The sequence below is a fragment of the Palaemon carinicauda genome, chromosome 10, assembly GCF_036898095.1.
Source record: "Palaemon carinicauda isolate YSFRI2023 chromosome 10, ASM3689809v2, whole genome shotgun sequence".
Classification (NCBI taxonomy): domain Eukaryota; kingdom Metazoa; phylum Arthropoda; class Malacostraca; order Decapoda; family Palaemonidae; genus Palaemon; species Palaemon carinicauda.
This window is the reverse complement of record NC_090734.1, coordinates 41,806,144-41,813,643: the sequence shown is the minus strand read 5'-3', so window position 1 is coordinate 41,813,643 and position 7,500 is coordinate 41,806,144. Positions and strand designations below refer to the sequence as shown.

The 7,500-nt window shown below is 30.7% G+C and overlaps 1 pseudogene; it reads right to left on the bottom strand.

The window, feature by feature from the left end:
- The window catches only part of LOC137647957 (uncharacterized), a 69,024-nt pseudogene that overhangs the window by 185 nt on the left and 61,339 nt on the right, over positions 1-7,500 (bottom strand).

Here is a 7,500-nt window from a genome sequence, read left to right as displayed (position 1 = left end):
AACTGAAAAAAAAAAAATAAATAAATAAAACTAAACAATTACTGGAAATAAGCTACACGGTCACTAATGGCAACTCAGCCCGCACCAAGGTCACGCATACGGTGTACAAGACATTGACAAACACTTTATAATAGTCCTTTTTAATACAGGTATACACACTAATGCACATTCAATAAATATATAAAAACTTTGATATTTCACAACTTATCTTAATTAGGTATTGATGGGTCGAGCTCGACCTATTAGTATCTCAAAAATGGCACAAGGAAATAAGTTGCGGTATAATGCGTCCTGAACCGACTGCTGCGCGCTGATCTGAGGTCTCGCAGGTCGATATCACTCGCAACCAAATGTAAAAAAAGGTATGGCAAAAAAAAAAATTGTTTTTCTGAAACCTCCTCGGTTCGAGCTCGACCCGCCACACCTATTCAGGGTTTTGAATGTCAGTGTGGCAATGAGTAGCTGTTGCTCACTACAAATATCTACATCTCTATAGCTTCTTACATTCCTCAAAGTCATCCTTCTCTCTTCATTTATGACTATGTAATCTATTTGATCTTTGATCTATTTGATCTTTGCAATTGCCACATGATGAAGTCTATATATATTTGAGGATAGCCTTGTGATGGAGAAGAGTACCTCCAATAACAAGATTGTTTGTTGAACCAAAATTTATAAAGTTTGTCCCATTCTCATATCCAGTTTCGGCAAGATCATCATCACCCATCACATTCTCTATACCTTGATCAATCCTTCCAACTTTACCATTGAAGTCATCAATCACAATTTTCGTATCTTTGTCCAGGACCTCATAGTTTGTGCATAGCAAACTAGAATACTCATATTGCACCTCAATCCTTTCTCCTTTCAATGATATTTCATCTTGCATTGCATATTCCATTCTCATTATCTCTCTCTTTCTTTTCTTTCTTTTGAGCCCAACCTCATGTGATATTTCATGCAATCTGATAAGCAAGCTTTGCAAGTCATCTCTATCTTGAGCTTTTAAATCAATACTTCTCCATTCATCATCTCCTATTTCACTCTTCATAGTCCTCAGCTGATTAGGCCTAGGTTGAAAGTTTGGTGAACTAATCTCTCTTGGGGAGCGCAAATAGCATGTCAAAACCATCTCATCCTTCCACTGACCATGATCTCATCCACATATGATACTCGAATAATCTCTCCTATAGTTTCATATCTAATTTGTCCTGCCCTTTAACTCCTGACTAATATTGTGCAGTCTGTGTTCTCAAATCAATAAAATTTGTTGAATATTGTTTCATTGTCATACCATAATTCCTGTCCATTCATTAACACCGATCTCTCTGAACTGATATACAACCGGATTTTTATTTGTAATTTCAGGCGTTTTGATCTCAAAACTTGACTTTACATAGCTATTTTCTGATTTCCCTTTTCAATCTTTCATTAAACTCTAATCTTAAAGATCATGTATTAGAGAACATAGTTCCAAAATACCTTAATGATTCCACCTCATAAATCCTTTCTCCCTCAAATAATACTTCACCTTCCATTGCATTATCCGTTCTCATCATATTTGTCTTTTTTTCTAATCATCTTGGAGCCAAACTCAGGTAAAATTTCATGCATTCTGGTAAGCTACCTTGGGGTAGTGTATCACTTGCCATAGCCTTTCTCATATGTATATAAAATAATCACAACAAAAGCAGCCGGTTTTTAGTCACTGAAGGACAACAACCAAGGAAATGTCCAAATACATGCCTTAGGTTTTGCCCATTTTCATCGCCACGTTGGATAATTTTGTATGTATGTATATATATATATATATATATATATATATATATATATATATATATATATATATATATATATATATATATATATATATATATATATATTATATATATATATATATATATATATATATATATATATATATATATATATATATATATATATATATATATATATATATATATATATATATATATATATATATATATATACATACATATATATATATATATATATATATATATATATATATATATATATATATATATATATATATATATATATATATATATGTTTGTGTGTGTTAGGTTACCTAAAATTACTATGAAAGAGGCATTATTAGTTGAAAGATGAAGTCCCGGATGTATTCCTCGAATTTAAAGTCTTGATTATTCAGAAAATAAGTAAGGTGGTTGATTTCTAATTTACAAACTTTAGTTATTCATTACAGAGTATTTGAGAAATTTATTAGTTTAGATGAAACAATGGTGAATTATCAGGGGCATAAGTTACTGAAACAAATTATCATTGTGAAGCGTTTGTGGTTTATATGAAATTTTAATTCTTCACAGTACCTTTGGGTTACTGTTATAACTTTCATTTTCAAGGCAGTAATGAGGCCAACTAGATATGAACGAGGGTTTAACAGTTGTTTCAAATATTGTCTTGAGAATGCGTTGAGCTGACGGTTATCCAAAAATCTCATGAATTAATTATCTGGTTTTGTACTTCTAGGTCTCTAAGAAATCTTCAAATATTGGGTACACTTAGAGAATATCGCTTGAACAACTGCAGTATTAAAAGATAACCAATGATATGAAAAAAGAAAAAAAGAGGATCATATTAATACAGTTTTAACACCCGTTCAGATAATTACCGCTGGGGATGTATTGGTTTCTTTGATTGGCACGACAGTACTACATTGGACCCCTCTCTCTGATTTTGGCTCATTTTGTCTATGCCTACACATACAGCGAATAGTCTTGCCCATTCTTTCCACATTCACTGTCTTCCTACACCTTACAGCACTCAGATTACCAAACAATTCTCCTTCGCTCAAAGGGTTAACTATTTCAATATAAATTTTCAGTGCCTACTCTTCTATTGTTAAGGATAGAAGAGACTTGTTAGCTGTGGTAATTAGTTCTTCTAGGAGAACAACACTCCTAAATTAGAATATTGTTCTCTAGTCTGGGTTAGCGCCATAGCCTCTGTGGCATAGCCTTCCACTGTCTTAAATTAGAGTTGTTTTGCTCAAGGGTACACTTGGAAACGCTTTTCTATCTTATTTCTCTTCCCCATCGACTTTTTTTTAATATTTCAAAAATTTATATATGAAAGATCTAATTCTTGAAATATTTGATTTGAATTTCTAATTCCTTCCCTTGTAGTTTATTTATTTTCTTCTTTCCTTTCCTTTGTGGGTTATTTTCCACTGTTGGAGCCCCTTGGTTTATAGCACTTTCTTTTCTCAAGTAGGGCTATAACTTAGGCTGTGTTAATAATAATAATAATAATAATAATAATAATAATAATAATAATAATAATAATAATAATAATAATAATAATAATAATAATAATAATAATAATAGTTAGATAGCAAATATGTAATTATCTGGACAAATTATGACACTGCATAATTGGATGTAGTCATCCATGTCAAAAAGGTAACATTCTTCAACCACTTTGTTGGTAGAGAAATGTGCTTCTATTCGATAGAAGGAATAACATTGGTCTTTATTATTAGAATGATAGATATGGCAGTTGTGATCTCATATATAATTCATAAATTTTTTCACTAAGATTGCAGTGTCAGAATTTACAAAAAATTTTATTAGGTAATCTGAAGTTTCATTATATGGAAGAAGACACAGTGTTTAAGACCTTATTAGAAAAGAAAGTAAGTTTACCAGGTCTTGAAATAAAATAAAGTAAATTTAGTTTATAAAATCACACATCTTTTGTATATATTTTAGTTAAAATTTAGGTGAGACTTCATAACATTAAAGTAAGCTTGATAATATATATCTGTTTATCTTGATCTAATATTATAATATTATGTCCAGAAAATATTACCTTAAAACAATTGTTCCAGCGTCCTCATTTGAGAACTTGAATTTATATCCATTTGTCCTATCATCCTGATTTGAGTACAGCTTATTGAGAGTTTACCTTTTATTTATACTTCTTATATATTAATAAACCTTGAATATATAAAATATTGCAAAAAATTCGCATGTTAGAAATAATACACAAATGCTTTTACTGTCTCTCATTATCTATTTTTCACGAAAAATCCTAGATATATTTTTCTGTGCCGTTTGAAGAACATGGCGGAGAATCCCAAACGAAAATATGAGCAAAAAACTGTTCATTATTTGACAAAGACCCATTCTTTTATATAAGAACATTCATAAATTTAGTATATTTCACGTATGTAATGAAGAGTCTTCATTATTTTTGAAGTACCATTAACAGTGCACTAGGATGAATTATGAATTGTGTTAATTGGTTGATGTAAATGAATGTTTGTTCTACATATCGAAATGCAATAGCAGGGTTACAAAAGAAAAAAAAAAACATTTTCCTTTCAATGTTCCAAGTTTCAATCTAACGACTTAAGCCTAAAAGAGGGAAATCGAGGTACTATTTGGTCTTAAAATTCTAGCGACGTTAAAAAATTGATATTCGACCAAAAGTGTTTCTTATTTCTCTATTTTTAATCTTCTCCATCCATTTTCTAATATATGTATTCGTGTAATAAAATGAGGCTTTTAAGTGATGAATAGTGATGTATTGAAAAAGTCAATTTCGGCTCCCAAATACGTGAATTTATCTATGATAAAGGTTTTCTTTTGAAAACTTACTGCTTTAGTTTTTGTGGACTACTGCAAAATGACGTGGTTAAGAATATTAATTTAATAATGCACCTGGGAATGATTACTTATATTACCTTGAAATTATCTTACTACTAAATTATTCATTACTTTATACATATATTTTCCACAAATGGTATATATCATACGGTTCTTGCTTGTATCTGAGCGTAGATTAAGCTGAGATAGCAACATGAACTCTTGGTCTAAGACCAGCTTATGGCAGGTAATTAATCACTAGATAGTTAATGACCGAAAATAATGGAATCATGGGCAGGCTGAACTGCAGCTTATTTAAATTTTATGGTACCCATCAGTGAAAGACAAAGTTATCTAGAAGCCAGGTGGTTCCTTTTCTGACGAAATAATAGCAATATATGGAAGGCTTCCATCAGTGGAATAACTTAAAATTTTGAGTAATGGGGGCTTTCTGTTATAGTGAAGATAAGCGACAAACACTGTAGACTTGATAATGGAAGAGACGTAGGGAATGGAGAAACGAAGTGTGATAAACAGTCGCCGTTTATTTCTTTGCACTGCCACGATAATTAATCTGATGCTAAGCGTCGTGCATAGATATGACAATAGGTGAGGTATTTTTTTACACGAGGAATCCATCACAGCTCAAACTGCAGTGTAGGAGACATTCTAAGGATGGAACTTCTATATGACTGATTGTCTACGCAGTTTGTGCAAGAACATGCCATCACTCGTTTTTATCTTCAAGATAGAAGGAGAAAGAAAATGCATAAAAACAAAACTAGTGACTTAATTATGATACATTGTATGTATACAAGTGAAAAAAATAAGATCGTATTTTATTACTTAATAAGCCTTATTTTCTCCAAACAATTTGCTGGAGTTTTGTGATACAGTAACTCTCAAAAAGGTCTAATTAAAAAAAATACTCCGGTTCCTCATTAATACATTTGTAATAAAAAACGTAAAAGTAGAGAAAATTTAATGAAATTAGAATGGAATTAGCTTCAAAGACAGAAAAACTTTCCTTTATCAAAAGTGATGAAGGACCTTCCAATAAGATAACTTTATTTTAATCTCAATCTCCTTTCCGGGAACAAATGATAGTCACAGAATTCTCATCCATATTTTCGATTATTTGCAGTAACACAAAATTATGAAAGTTTATTATGTGGTTTTTATAGATGTATGGAAATGAAAGAGAGAGAGAGAGAGAGAGAGAGAGAGAGAGAGAGAGGAGAGAGAGAGAGAGAGAGAGAGAGAGAGAGAGAGAGAGAGAGAGAGAGAGAGATAATAAATATTACCGTTCTATTATTACATGCTTTGATTTCGAGCGATATATTGTATGGGATAGCATAATAGAAAGATTCCACATACTTTGTTGAAGTTGGACTATGATAGCACACGCCATAAATACTTGATGTCTAAATTCCTAGAGTTAAGCAGAGGAGACTTTGGATCCTCGAAAAAATGCTCGATTTTTCAAGAGATGATACATTACTAAAGTTTAGGAAGAGTTAAGGAAACTTCCCTGTGTCAGTCATTTATTTATCTTGAGAAAATTGGATATCATTTTGTTGACAGTCTCTCTGATCATAAGAATTTAAGAGCTTGAGGGAATAAGTGCAAAACAATTTAGTCTGTCAAGGGTTATATGCCACCCATCTCGACTGTCAATCCAACTGATGCACACTTATAAATATGTAATAAATTGTTTTTAAAGTATTATATTTGTACTTCCTCTTATTATCATATGTGATTACAATGTCAAATAGGTAATTAAAAATTATCAATCTTTGATAGTATTCTACAAAGCAATGGATCTTTGATAGTGAAGTAAATATATATATATATATATATATATATATATATATATATATATATATATATATATATAAATATATACATACACACACATATATATATAAATATATATATATATATATATATATTATATATATATATATATATATATATATATATATATATATATACATATATATATATATATATATATATATATATATATATATATACATATATATATATATATATATATATATATATATATAATATATATATATATATATATGTATGTATATATACATGCATGTGTGTGTATATATTAATCTCATACATATTATCCATATTGAACCTTGAGCTTTTTTTCCCTAAGTTAAAGTAAATCATTTACCGAATAAATTTTTCCTGGTATGATTGTCAATACGTACATACAAGTTTCAAATTGCTCTTTGAATGATAGTTGGCTCTAACTGAAACGAACATTAACTTACAACTACCAGGTAGGTAATTTGGATTGTGAAAAAATTAACCTGTTATGAACCGATCTTTTAATTTGAGAGTGGCTTCTATTGTTTTTTAATCTTAAGAAATATTTTCCTTTTGCATAAATTTCAAGTTTTACTACCATACCCTATTTATTGTGGGTGCTTGCATATAGTTTATGATATATTAATATTGGTAATGATTGTGATGACATTTGAATAGGTAGAAGATCAATGTTTCTCTAAAAATTATAGGATTTTTATTTCTCTAGTAAATTTGATACCAATGAGGCAACATCTATTTACCCAAGCACCTCCCCCAATTTTTTGAGGTAGCTGACATAAAAAAAGAGAGATTTTCTCTTGTTGTTCCGTCTTTCCTGACGGAAGTCTGCTAGGATAAGACAGCCACCTCTCCATCTTCCCCGAGAAGGAAGCTTCATATGCTGACTCCCCTATAGAGGCTACCTCAGCGGTCAACATTAGGTGACCCGAAGTTTAAGTGACCCTAGGTAGCAGCATGCCCGGGTGAAACTGCGTCACAATCCTTCGCCATTCATACCTATTTCTAGCATAGCTTT